This window comes from Diabrotica virgifera, chromosome 1, assembly GCF_917563875.1.
Source record: "Diabrotica virgifera virgifera chromosome 1, PGI_DIABVI_V3a".
Lineage (NCBI taxonomy): Eukaryota > Metazoa > Arthropoda > Insecta > Coleoptera > Chrysomelidae > Diabrotica > Diabrotica virgifera.
The window spans coordinates 63,104,970-63,118,624 of record NC_065443.1 but is presented as its reverse complement, the minus strand read 5'-3'; the positions used below and the strand labels follow the sequence as shown (position 1 = coordinate 63,118,624).

Genomic DNA, 13,655 nt, shown 5'->3' with positions numbered 1-13,655 from the left:
TTATAATTTTTAAAATATTAATTGTCATTAATGTCACTGAATGTATTTTTTCGTAGCAACGAAGGGCATCTGACGTAATATACTTAACGACGGGAGATTATCAAAAATTATCGATTTAATTCAGATTTCTGTAGCTTTCTATTGGTCAGAATCTCCTATGGATGAAATAATCAGTAGTAATTGCACAAAAGCTCTAAAATTATTGAATTTTTCCCGAGTGACACTTTGACAGTTTTAATTTTTCAAAGTGTCACGAGAGCAAAAATTCTATATTAATTTTAGAGACCGAGTGCAATTTGTTGCGATTATTTCATGAATAAAACTGTTCAAAACCAAAATTTTATTGTAATTTATTTATGTAAGTACAAATTAGTACTGTTAAACACACAGTTGATATAAAATATTTTACGGTTGAAAGTCATCACTTTTATAACTTTTAAAATATTAATTGTCATTAATGTCATTGAATGTATTTTTTTGTAGCAACGAAGGGCATCTGACGTAATATACTTGACGACGGGATATTATCAAAAATTATCACCTTAATTTGCATTTCTGGAGTTTTCTATTGGTCAGAATCTCCTATGAATGAAATAATCAAAAAAATACATTATAAAACTGAATTATGAATTACTTAACTAACTAAATTATCAAAAAAAATATAAAAAGGATTATTTATTAGAAATTAATGTTAGTATTAGTTTACGGATAAAATTGTATACGAAACATGCCTAATAAGTAAAAAAAAAATAAAAAAAAATACTAACAATTATTCACAAAACTAACTCAATTTAAGCAAAATACGGCACTGTTAACCCGTACGTTCCTACTCGAATAGCAATGGAAGAATGGTTCTCTGGCGATCAGGAAAGGTAACCGTTTAATATAGATATAAATTATTTTAAAAATGAATTCTATAATAAGGTATGTGTATACAATATCGCCATGTTAAGAAAAATCGCACATTTGTAGGATTAAATATTAAAACAAAGAAAACGCCAAGTCGTCATTTTATGGCCCATACTCATACCAACAAATGATGACCTCTTAATTTGATTATCCTAATGATCACTAATTAATTAGGGCCTTTTTAAAAATAACGTTAAATGGCGATATTGTCAACCCCTGTTTTAAATATCGCCAGGGGTTACATTTTAGCATAGGTTTATTTTTAATATGGAATATGGAATGGAAATGGGTAATTAAATAAATTTTACACCAAACATGTTTTAACGATACTTATGAACAATAAGGACATATGTATGCTGCAATTATGTCGTCTTTTGTAAGTCCAAGTCATTCACCATGCATGTAGCATTTGCACGTAACGCAAAGACGCATGTCGGCCACTCGATCTTCTTTGCAAGCTTTACAATACCAACTTTCATCCTTGCTTTTGTGTTCGTGTCTTCGTATTTCGACTTTCCTAGTTTTAGAATTTTTCTCAGACACGTATGGTGTCAAAGTTTTTTCTGGCACGAAGTCAGTATTCCTAATAAAAAGGTCTTTTGTGACGACCTGTGGGTGACTATTTAATGCTGCCTTTATTTCCTTGTACCATACTTATGTACCATTTCAGGTGTTTTAAGCATTTCATTAAAGGATACTTTTTAGTTGGCTCATATTCGTCATCTTCAGATTCATTATTCTCATCTTCATTTGCTTCAGACTCATCATCATCCTCTGAATCACTACTGTCCCTTAATTCAGTTACCGGAGGTTTTCTACTAACATTTGATGGTCCTGGGGGTGGAGTGATGACTCTAACTGGTTGCTTTTCATTATCTTGTAGTCCTGGACCTTCAACATTCTTGTCTTCTATTACTCTACTTGGGACAAATGCTTCTGGAGGAAGAATGTCAGAGCTATAGGGATAAATGCCTGTAGCCGAGAAACCAGACTTTATGTTAGATGGAGTCATACATTTGTCCCAAACTATAGAAAGAATTATTCCGAAGCGTTGTTTTATGATGGACCGTTCCTTATACCTTGCCCAATACTTTAAAACTTCCTTATCCCAGTAATGTTCGAAGCTACGAAATACCGCCTTATCCATCGGCTGAAGGTCATGCGTTGTATTACTTGGCAAGCAATACAAGGTGATGCCGAGTTCACTGGCGACAGTTACAATGGAATAATCTAAATGGCACTTGGCACCATCAAATCTTAAAAGGCAAGGTCCAGGAGTTCTATATTGCGAAAAATGTTGTAACCATTGCTTAAATGTTTCTATGGTCATACTTCCCTTGGCCGTCATTAGTGCCATACTACCCGGTGGGAGTGAATCTGCCCATTCCGGCTTCATTCTCTTTCTTTTATACAATATCAAAGGCGGAATGGCGGCACCCAAAGCGTTACCACATGACACTACTGTAACATTTTGACCATGCTAGTTCGCTACCAGATGTACTCTCTTCGCCCCTTTCTTTCCTATTTCAGATTGTTGGTGATGAAGTGACAATCTGCAGCCTTTTTCGTCCATGTTATAGATGCACTGCGGCTTGTCCATGATATCCAAATGATTCATTATACAGGGTGTACCGAAAAGAATGGTCATAAATTATACCACACATTCTGGGGTCAAAAAATAGTTCGATTGAACCTAACTTACCTTAGTACAAATGACAACGCATTGTGCTCACAAAAAAAGTTACAGCCCTTTGAAGTTACAAAATGAAAATCGATTTTTTTCAATATATCGAAAACTATTAGAGATTTTTTATTGAAAATGGACATGTATAATTCTTATATCAGGAACATCTTAAAACAAAATTATAGTGAAATTTGTCCACCCCATAAAAAATTTATGGGGATTTTGTTCCCTTAAACCCCCCCAAACTTTTGTGTACGTTCCAATTAATTTATTATTGTGGTACCATTAGTTAAACACAACGTTTTTAAAACTTTTTTGCCTCTTAGTATTTTTTCGATAAGCACGTTTTTATTGAGATGCGGCTTCTTTTTCAATATATTTACGTAAAAATTTTATGGGGGTTTTGTTCCTTTAAACCCCCCTAATGTTTGTGTACTTGTGTACATTCCAATTAAACTATTATTGTGGTACCATTAGTTAAACACAGTGTTTTTAAAACTTTTGTCTCTTAGTCTTTTGTTCATAAGTCACCTTTTATCGAGATGTAGCTTCTTTTTCAAAATATACCTAAAAATGTAAACTATAAATAAATTTTCAGATTATGAACAAGTCTCTATAACCGTACTTAACCATATACAAATATGTGGTGGATTCGACAAATATTCAAAGTATCTCGATCAACACTGGCTTATCGAAAAAGTACTAAGAGGCAAAAAAGTTTTAAAAATAATGTGTTTAACTAATAGTGCCACAATAATAATTTAATTGGAACGTACACGAAAGTTTGGGGGGGTTTAAGGGAACAAAACCCCCATAAAATTTGTATGGGGTGCACAAATTTTACTTAATTTTTTTTAAGATATTGCTGTCGTAAAAATGCCACATGTCAATTTTCAATAAAAAATCTCTGAGAGTTTTCGATATATGAAACAAAATCGATTTTCATTTTGTAATTTCAAAGGGCTGTAACTTTTTTTGTGTGCACTATTGTATATAAGTAAGTGAGGTTCAATCAACCTATTTTTGACCCCAGAATCTGTGGTATAATTTATGACCAATCTTTTCGGGACACCCTGTATTTTCTAATTTTTTGAAATTATCATTCACAATGAATTTGTTCAGTTTTTGCGATCTTGCTGGGTTCATGCTTTGAGCGTCTGCATCTCATTTGTGGATGTCTAATTAGGAACCCTTTGAGCCAATATCGCCCAGCCATCATATAATCTTTGTTAAAGGCGATCTTGCTGGGTTCATGCTTTGAGCGCGTCTGCATCTCATTTGTGGATGTCTAATTAGGAATCCTTTGAGCCAATATCGCCCAGCCATCATATAATCTTTGTTAAAGGCAGTTTCGATATTGCTGGTGTTGCAAAAATTGAAAACACAATGCCGCATAACTTTGGCTGTTAGTGGATATCCTACTTCAGCCAATCGAATTATTCTATTGCATAAATCTTCCTCTTGATTATTCGTAAGAACAGATTTTCGTCCCATGAAATACCCTCAAATACCTCTGGGCACCTGAAACTCCTTACTTGCTGAATTTACGGATTGTCCATTTCCAACAGCTAATATTGCATTTTGCATGTTTTCTTCCCTCCATTTTCCTCTAGTACCTTTATTTCGTTTGTTTGGCATAATTATTTTGAAATAAAAACATTATTATCATATTCTGTAGTCACATTGTAATTGCTAGTAATATCGCCAAGAGTGATAACTGATTTGACAATATCGCCAATGGAGATATTGCAAACCATTAAGAATGGCGGTATTAGCAACAATAACGTAATTTGTTTTCGTGAAAAAAGCACCGGTAAAAATACATAGAAAAAAATTATTTTTGTGTTATCAGCAACGGAAAGGATCCTTATCAATTTTGGAAAAATGGACAAAAACACTTACCGGCAATTTGAGACTGGAGCAGCTAACCAAATACTAGAACTTTTTATAAGAAACAACTCACAATATTCCAGTGGCGGTTAAACGACACATGAAACTGAAATTTTAGGTTAAAATCATATGTGCTTCTACAACAACACTAAGTTCATAGTAAGAGAAGGTACCCCTAACGCCATCTTTACTCAAGTAGCCTGACAACAGAAATATAGGAAACTGGCGGAATTGCAAACATGGCGATATTGTATACTATCTATACTATACACCTACCTTAGTTCTTCTATAATAGCCCATCAGAGTCTGAACATGTTATGATTGCCTTAGCGTGCAATGAAATACAAAAACAAAAAGCAAGATACTGGATTCATAATATTAATCTAAAACGAGAAAATTATGTGTACTTTTGTCATTTGTTTCCGGACCTACGCGAAGATGATGAAAAGTTCTTCAAATACTTTCGAATGTTTAGTGTTAAATTTTATGCACTCGTTGGGCTATTACCCCTTAGAAAGCAGAATAAATATGTTCTAAAAAATGCTATCGGGTACTCTGTGTATCCGCGTATGTATGTATACAGTAAGCGCCACCGTACTAGACACATAGGAACATTTAGCTGTTACAATCCTGGACCCTTCACTTGTTGCAATGTTTATTTTTATGTCAAGTGACGTCCAGAACGTCAGAAAATGTATAGAAACTGAATATTAACATAGATAGTTGACAAATGATAGATTAGCTGTATTAAGTACAGCTGATTTAATTTTGAAGTTTATAGTTGTCATTTTGTTAAAGTTGTAAAAACTTTAAAGTACCTATTGTACTATTCTTGGTGTTTGAATAAGATTATTTTAAAACAGAGTAATAATACTATTAACTAATGTATTTTTTAATTATTATTTTGAATATTTTCTTGACAGTAACATGACATACCCATGGTGTCTAGTAGGGTGACTCTTACTGTATATCTAGTATAACACCATCATCCAACATCCTTGCAAACATTATTCACGACGACGCACGTTCCCGATAAAACAGATGTTAAATATGCCCTTCTGCCCAGTGGCGGATATACGAGGAGGAAAAATAAGAAAATTTACCCCCCTAACAAGGTTCAAAATTAAAGAAAAAAATTGTTAAAACAAAAAAATATATTAGCTGAAAACCACGGAAAGACAAATTCAACCCAATAAACACACTAGTTAGGAAAATTAAGGATACTTAATGCCAATAAGTTATTATTTTTGTACTCCATGAAACCTGAGTTTAACTTTTTTATGTTTTTTGGTTGGTTTTTCAAGATACACCACTGCCTCTGGCAAGAAAAATCTTGAGCCTCCATCGATTTTCATGAAAATTTGTGAGCAGTTAGAGGATACCTCAAGGAACAAAGGTGACATGATGCCAACTTGCGCTTTTACCCTGGGGGTGGATGCCACCCGTATTCAGGGGTGAAAATTATTTTATTAAAAATAATACCATAAATCCATAGAGGGACAAATTCTAAGCAAAATTTGTTATATTAAGTTATTAACATAAATCAATACTTTTTGAGTTATTCAAGATCAAAAATTTTATTTTTTCGTGAAAAATGCATGTTTAAAAGCGGTTTTTCACGTATAACCCAAAAACTATAAGCTTTTACAAAAAAGTTATTCTTACCAAAATTGAAGACAATAAAAAATTGAATACATTATTGACTCAAAGTACTAAACTAATGTTAATTCAAAGTGAGTTATAGGTAATTGAATGTATATTTTTTTCGATGAGTACTCAAATCTAAGTATTCAAGCTTAAATATCGGGAAAACGATGCATTTTATAAAATATACCTGCTAAACACTTATCAAAGAGTACTTCAGAATACCTAACACATAAGCTCAGGAATAAGTTAATAGCATAAACATTAAGCAAGTTATGATGAAACTAAAAGAACCCTTTCGAACTTTTTAGGAAAAAGTGAAAAATAAAACACCCCATTTCCACAAAAATTAAAATTTATAGTAATCCTTACAAAAATTTCTTTGTATTAGCGTAAGTAATGATTTTAACAATTTTCACCGGTTTAGAATGCATTTTTTGAAAAAAAAAGGTATGATTTAAAAAAAAATCAGAATTTTTAAATTATCTTCATTTTCATTTTCTTTTGATAATAACTATAAAAATACTCAATATAGGTACGTAAAAAATGGTAAATAACCAAATTTTAATTTTCTATATCAAATATTATACCTTTTTTACCATTTCTTTAGGGTGAAAAATAACCGAGATAGAAACGTTTAAAGCTTAAATTTGGCTGCGAGAACCATGTAACCGTGGCCATTTAATCTTTTATTTTTAAAAAAGTAAGGGTTCAATAGATTAAATTCAACGCGTTTTAATAGGCTCTGGAATTACCCTTCAAACAGTTTTTAGATGAACCTGATATCTTAAAAATTAACGAAGTTATTAAAAAAAATGATAATATTTTTTGGAAAATTTTTTAAAAGATAAAGTTTGACTAATTTTTTGAGCATAAATTTTAATGCTTAAACTTGTTGGGTACCTCATTTGATAGATATTTCTAAGTACTTTGTCAAATTTTTAATAAGTTTATGTTATAAAATGCATCATTTTCCCGTAATTTAAGCTTGAATACTTAGATTTGGGTACCCGCCGAAAAAATATGCATTCAATTACCTATAACTCACTTTTAGTTAATAGTAAAAGGTTTTTTTAGTAAGGAGTTTATTTAAATTTTTTATTAGCTTTAATTTTAGTAATAATAAATTTTTTTAAACATATATAGTTTTTGATTTATCTATGAAAAATCGGTTAAAAACATGCATTTTTCTTACGAAAAATTAAAATTTTTGATCTTTAACCGGCGTAAGGCGGTGCTTAGATTCTTAAGTAAACAACGGTGCGGGGTGCGTTTGCACCCCATCCGAATATCCATTTTTTTATATGTGAACGTTGGGGAACTTGATTTGAAAGATAATTAGGACTTGTTTTTCATATTATGAAACATAATTTTACAAACAAAGTACTCATTTCTTCTTAAAAAAATATTATCGCTGCAAGACAAACACATGAAATTTTTCACAGTGTGAGCAACACAAAGTTTTTACACAAAATACAGTTATGCCGGGACTTTCGGTCTTTTTTTCTGACATAAATAACACCGACATTGTCTCATAGCCCTTAGTTCCAGGTGGAATAGGTTCCAGGTGGATGAAATTTTCATCATTTTTGCACATTACAGTAATTTTTCCAAAAAAATCACGTAAACGCAGAGTTTTAAACGCTGTAATGGGTGGAATACGTTTAGATTAATTTAATTCAAATAAAAAAATGAAAAAAAATCAAAAAAATTTATTAAAAAAAAAGGTAAGGAAAACGAGGTCTGTGGTGCAGCTGCACCCCGCACCGCCATACGAGGGTTAATAACTAAAAAAGTTTTGATTTATTTTAATAACTTTATATAACAAATTTTGCTTATAATTTGTCGCCCTATCTAATTATGGGATTATTTTTAATAAAATAATTTTCACCCCGAGAAGGGTCGACATCCACTCCCAGGGTAAAAGCGCAAGTTGGCACAATGTCACTTTTGTTTCTTGAGATATCCTCTAACCACTCACCAATTTTCATGCTAATCGATGGATGTTGAACGAAATCGGAGGTAATAGCTCATATCCACTTTCAGTGACTCCACTATTTCTACTTATAAAATACTACTAAAAATACACAACGGCATCGGACCGTCCGATAGTTTTTGCTCCTGCTATCATTCTCCGCCGATGCCGAGAATATGTAGGCTATACACTCCGTGCGGAGTTGGAGCCACTCTTATTGAGCTCATTGACTCATTTATTGTGGTGAGTCACTCCACATTCTTTCTTCTCTCCAGTTTAGTCTAATCTAGGGTTCCTCTTAGCGTCCTCTGTTATTTTCCTCCATATGTCCCGGTCCTGTATTTTCTGTCTCCATCTCGGCACTTCCAATCTTTTTATGTCCTCCAATATCTGGTCTTCCCACCTGTTTTTGGTCTTCCTTTCGCCCTTATTATATCTGGGTTCAACATTGTAACTTTTCTTACATCTTTTTCCTCTCCCATTCTTCTTAAGTGTCCATACCACCGTAGTCGCTGGGTTTTTATAGCTTTCACTATGTCCTCGCCTCCTAGTATGTTTCTTATTTCTAAATTCAAGAGCCTTTCATAATCTCCGTGCACTGTTTTCTTTGGTCCATAAATTCTTCTTACCATTGTTCTTTCAAATATTTTTAACATTTCTTCTTCCCTCTTTGTTAGGCTCATGGTTTCTGCCCCATATATCACCACTGTTCGAATTACTGTTATATATACTCGGATTTTCGTAACCCTGCTGATTTTTTTGTTTTTTAAAATACTTTTGTATTTATAATATGCTTTATGACCCGCTTGTATTCTGTTAGTAATTTCTATATTTCTTTCATTTTTGTTGTTAATTGTTACTCCCAGGTATTGAAAATTACTGACTATTTCAAAATTATAATTTCCGATTTTTATATTTCTTTCCTCTGTATCTTTGTTTTTCCTCTCTATTTTCATGTATTTAGTTTTCTCTTCATTTATTGTTAAGCCTCTTTTCACCGCTTCCTTCTCAATTTGTCTGGTTATGTCATCTAAGGTTCTTTTGTCTCTTGCCAGCACCGCTAGGTCATCAGCATATGCTACTATCTGAACTGAATTGTTGGTGATCGTCCCATTGAGTTTGCACGTCTTAATTATGGCGTTTAAAGTTATGTTAAAGGGCGTAGTTGACAGCCCATCTCCTTGTCTTACTCCTGCATTGTATTCGAATTCTTCTGTTGTTCCTGCCTGCGTTAATACGGATGCCTTTGATTCTTTTATCGTCATTTCCACGAGTCTTATCATCTTTCCAGGCACTTCTATATTCCTCATATCGTTTACTACTTCTGGCCTCTTAATACTGTCAAATGCTTGCTTGAAGTCAATAAAGAGGGTATGCAGCCACATGTCATATTCATAGAATTTCTCGACTGTCTGAGTCACTATGTGTATGGCATCCTACGGTAGATGTTCCTTTCCTAAGACCATTTTGATAATCCCCTATTTTTATATCTGTATGCTCCATCAATCGTTTATTTATCATTGTGGCCAAGATCTTATAAACTACATTTAGAAGAGTAATACCTCTGTAGTTTTCACAAACTGTTGGGTTTCCTTTTTTAAATATCGGTACAATTAACCCTTTTCCCCATTCTTTAGGCATTGATTCTTTTATCCAAATCTGTTTAATCAGGTTATACAATCTTTGCTGTATGGCTGTCCCTCCATGTTTAATCAACTCATTAACTAGACAGTCTGTTCCCACTGCTTTATTTTGTTTTAGTTGGCCTATCACTTCGTTAAATTCTTCTGCCGTTGGTATGTTTTGTTCAGGCCGTTCTTCTTCTGTTATTTCCAAAACTTCATCTTCATTTGCTTATATATTTTCCTGCGTTAAGAGATTTTTGAAATAATTTTGCCACTCTTTCTTTTCTATTGTTGCCATATTTAATTTTTTATTTTGCTTGTTAATATATTTATACAGCTTGCCGTTGTTTTTTGTGTCTTTTTCCAGTGCATCCATGGTTTCTTCAATCCACCTCACCTTTTTGTGTTTTATTAGTTTTGTGGTATCTCCTCTGATTTTTTGGTATATTCTGTAATCATCTGTGACTCCCGTTCTTAACCATTTGAGTCTTGCTGATTTTTTCTTCTTTAATATTTCTTCGCACTCATTGTCGAAACAGTCATTCCTTTTCTCTACATATTTTCTTCCTAGCACTGTATCTGCTGTGTTTTCTATACTTCTTCGTATATTTTCCCTGTCTATTTCAATGTTTTCTTTTTCTTTATTTTCCAATAGTTGTTGTTCCATTTCTTGTTGATATTGCCGTTTCTTTGTTTTTAACTCTTCTATTCTCCATCTCTTCCTTTTGTTTTCTTTTTTCTCCATATCTATCATTCTTAACTTAAGCTTTGCTATTAAAAGGAAGTGATCAGATCCCACATCCGCGCCTCGATATGACCTTACATCTTGGATCATTCTTGTTCTCTTTTTATTTATTAGAACGTGGTCAATTTGGTTTCCTGTATTTCTTCCTGGAATAAGCCATGTTATTTTATGCTCTAGCTTGTGCCGAAATTTAGTACTTACTACAAACATATTCATATCTGTTGCTAGATTGCCCATTCTTGTTCCATTTTCATTTGTTGCGTCATGTGCTGTTTCTTTCCCTGCTACCGATCTCCAATGTTCCTCTTTACCCATCTTTGCATTGAAGTCTCCTACAATTATAAGTGTGTCATGATTTTTAATTTCCTCACAGAGCCTTTCTAGAGCTTCATAAAAATCATCCTTCTCTTGATCATCAGCTTGTTCTGTGGGTGCATATATATTTATCATTGAGATATTAGCAGCTCTATTCTTTATCCTCAATTAAGATATTCTTCCATTTACTTTTTTAAATTCTAATACATTTTCTCTCCATCTTCTACTTATCATGAAGCCTGTTCCATTTCTACCTTGTGTATTTTCTCCTCCGTAGTACATTGTGTAATTTTGCTTGTCGATCCTACCTTCTCCCTTCCACCTCAATTCTTGCAATACTATTATGTCTATATTATATTCTCTCATTTCTTTTGCGGTATATCATTTCTATTTCCATGTATAGCAAAATCTGCCCATTGTTCTTAACCGAGCCTAACGGTCTGAGCCGATTTAATGCGCGTTTTCCTTTAGATAGTTTTGGGCAGGTATTTGAGACAATCTGAAAAATTTTCAAGTAACTCTTTTATAATATCCTAAAACGAAAACGTAGGCTTGGTTGGAGGGTACCGGTCATTTACTCCAAAAAATGCTGCCCAAATTTAAAAAAGATTAAGGTAAAAATTGTTATTACAAAATATATATCTACGCGGCAACTGGTAGTTTTTTTAAAGTAAATTTAATTATTCAAATGTAAAGACAAATAAACAACCCAGGCGATTTGGGCGCCCCAGGATTATTTTCACGGGGTTCGTCTTAGGCTTTGGCCACACGGTCGATTTTTTATGGCGCATTGGTTTGACAACCTCATCCACCAATTTTAGATGAAATCATTTCATCTAAAATTGGTGGAGGAGGTACTCAAACCAATGGGCGCCGTAAATTATCGCGCCGTAAAAAATCGCCAGTGTGGCCAAAGCGTAAACCTCAGGGGGTTGCAGGTGGTTTAATTCGTTACAGAGAGACGGTTTGCACAATCAGTTTATGATGCTATCGTTATGAGCCAATCAAAGAAAATATCGTAAATGTTGCTGAAGGTAAGCTTACATGTCCTTTTTACAAATTCAACCTTCTTTTTTAATCAATTCAATCTTCTTCTTCTTCTTCTTCTTCTTCTTCTTCTTCTTCTTCTTCTTCTTCTTCTTCCTCGTGGGCTTTATCCTTTCAGGATAACCACTATCATCAATTTCATTTTGTCTGCAGCGGTTCTGAAAAGTTCTATATTGCTGTTTTTACACTCTACTGCTTTAATTTCTTTAACCAGGATATGTGTCGTATTTCCGGTTCTGTTTTTCTTCCACTTTTCCTTGTACAACCAATCGCATCAACTCATATTTTTCATTTCTTGATATGTGACCAAAGTAGCTTATTTTTCTGTCCTTCATAGTGTTGAGTATTTCTTTTTCCTTGTTAATCTTTCTTGATGTTTCCGTGTGTGTTATGTGTTGTGACCATGATATTTTTTACATTCTTCGATAACACTACATCTAAAATATCGCAATCCTTTTTTCTGTTGCGTCCGTGATTGTCCAGGCTTCAGCTCCATATAAAAGGGCAAAGAATACGTAGCATCTCAATTAATTAATTAGTAATAATTAATGTTGGACTAATGCAATAAACACATATAACTATTTACAGATCATAATAATATAAAGGAATCCGAGTTTCGAAGGTAGTCCTACGAATAAGAAGATAGAAAATGAAAAATACCAAATATTATAATGACTTCATATATATTCGTCGCTACTTCTAGCCAATAAAATATTCGTTGTAATAGAAATGGCATGTCAAGAAAATCTGATTCCCTATATATTTTTTCAAATTTAAAATTTGCAACAAGGGGAAAATTGCGTGCTAGCCTTATTGTTTGACTTCGACGATATTATATACATTTGCCTACAAATATACAGTGCGCTGGAATAAGGGGAAGAATAATTAACTTATTTATTTTTAGCACATAACCAAACCCTCGGACAGGTAGATTTCTAAAATAATTATAATATATTATTATGGCATCATGTCCCGAACTTTACGCGATCCCTCTTCAGGTAACAGTCATAACTTTGATTTTTTGGAATAGGAAAGTACAGGGTTATTCACTGTATTTTGACCCCCCTGTAAACTGCTTTATTTACAGAATTAGAAAAAATGTGAAATAAAAAAGTTATTTGATTTTTAAAATATGATTTTTTGACATATAGCATACTAGTGACGTCATCCATCTGGGCGTGATGACGTAATCGACTATTTTTTTAAATGATAATAGGGGTCGTGTGCTAGCTCATTTGAAAGGTAATTCAATTCTCTATTCAGTAATTTAAACATTAAGATAATTATTTATACAGGGTGTCCAAAAAATTTTTTTTTAATTAAATTAATTGACACAAAAAGAAGAATGTATGTAATTTATTTAATTTAAAATACATTTTACTGCTGTTGGAAAACAGAAATAAAAGTTTATTGCACAAATAAACATTGATTTTTGCTTAAATTCAATGTTCAAACTGCCAAGAGGCAGATGGGTGGCACTTTGAACATTAAATTTAAGTGAAAAATAATGTTTATTTATTCAATAAACATTTATTTCTGTTTTCTGACAGCAGTAGAATGTATTTTTAATTAAATAAATTACATACATTCTTCTTTTTGTGTCAATTAATTTAATTTTAAAAAAGTTTTTGGACACCCTGTATAATTAATCATGTTAATGTTTATATTACTGAATAGGGAATTGAATATCCTTTCAAATGAGCTAGCACTCGACCCCTATTCCCATTTAAAAAAATATTCGATTACGTCATCACGCCCAAATGGATGACGTCACTAGTAAGATATATACGTCAAATAATCATAATTTAAAAATCGAATAAC

General features: G+C 32.8%; 1 protein-coding gene across 3 annotated transcripts in view; it reads left to right on the top strand.

Moving 5' to 3' along the window:
* Positions 1-13,655, top strand: part of LOC114329267 (lipase 1) — a 128,126-nt gene that overhangs the window by 94,182 nt on the left and 20,289 nt on the right. The gene's annotated exons all lie outside the window — the stretch shown is intronic.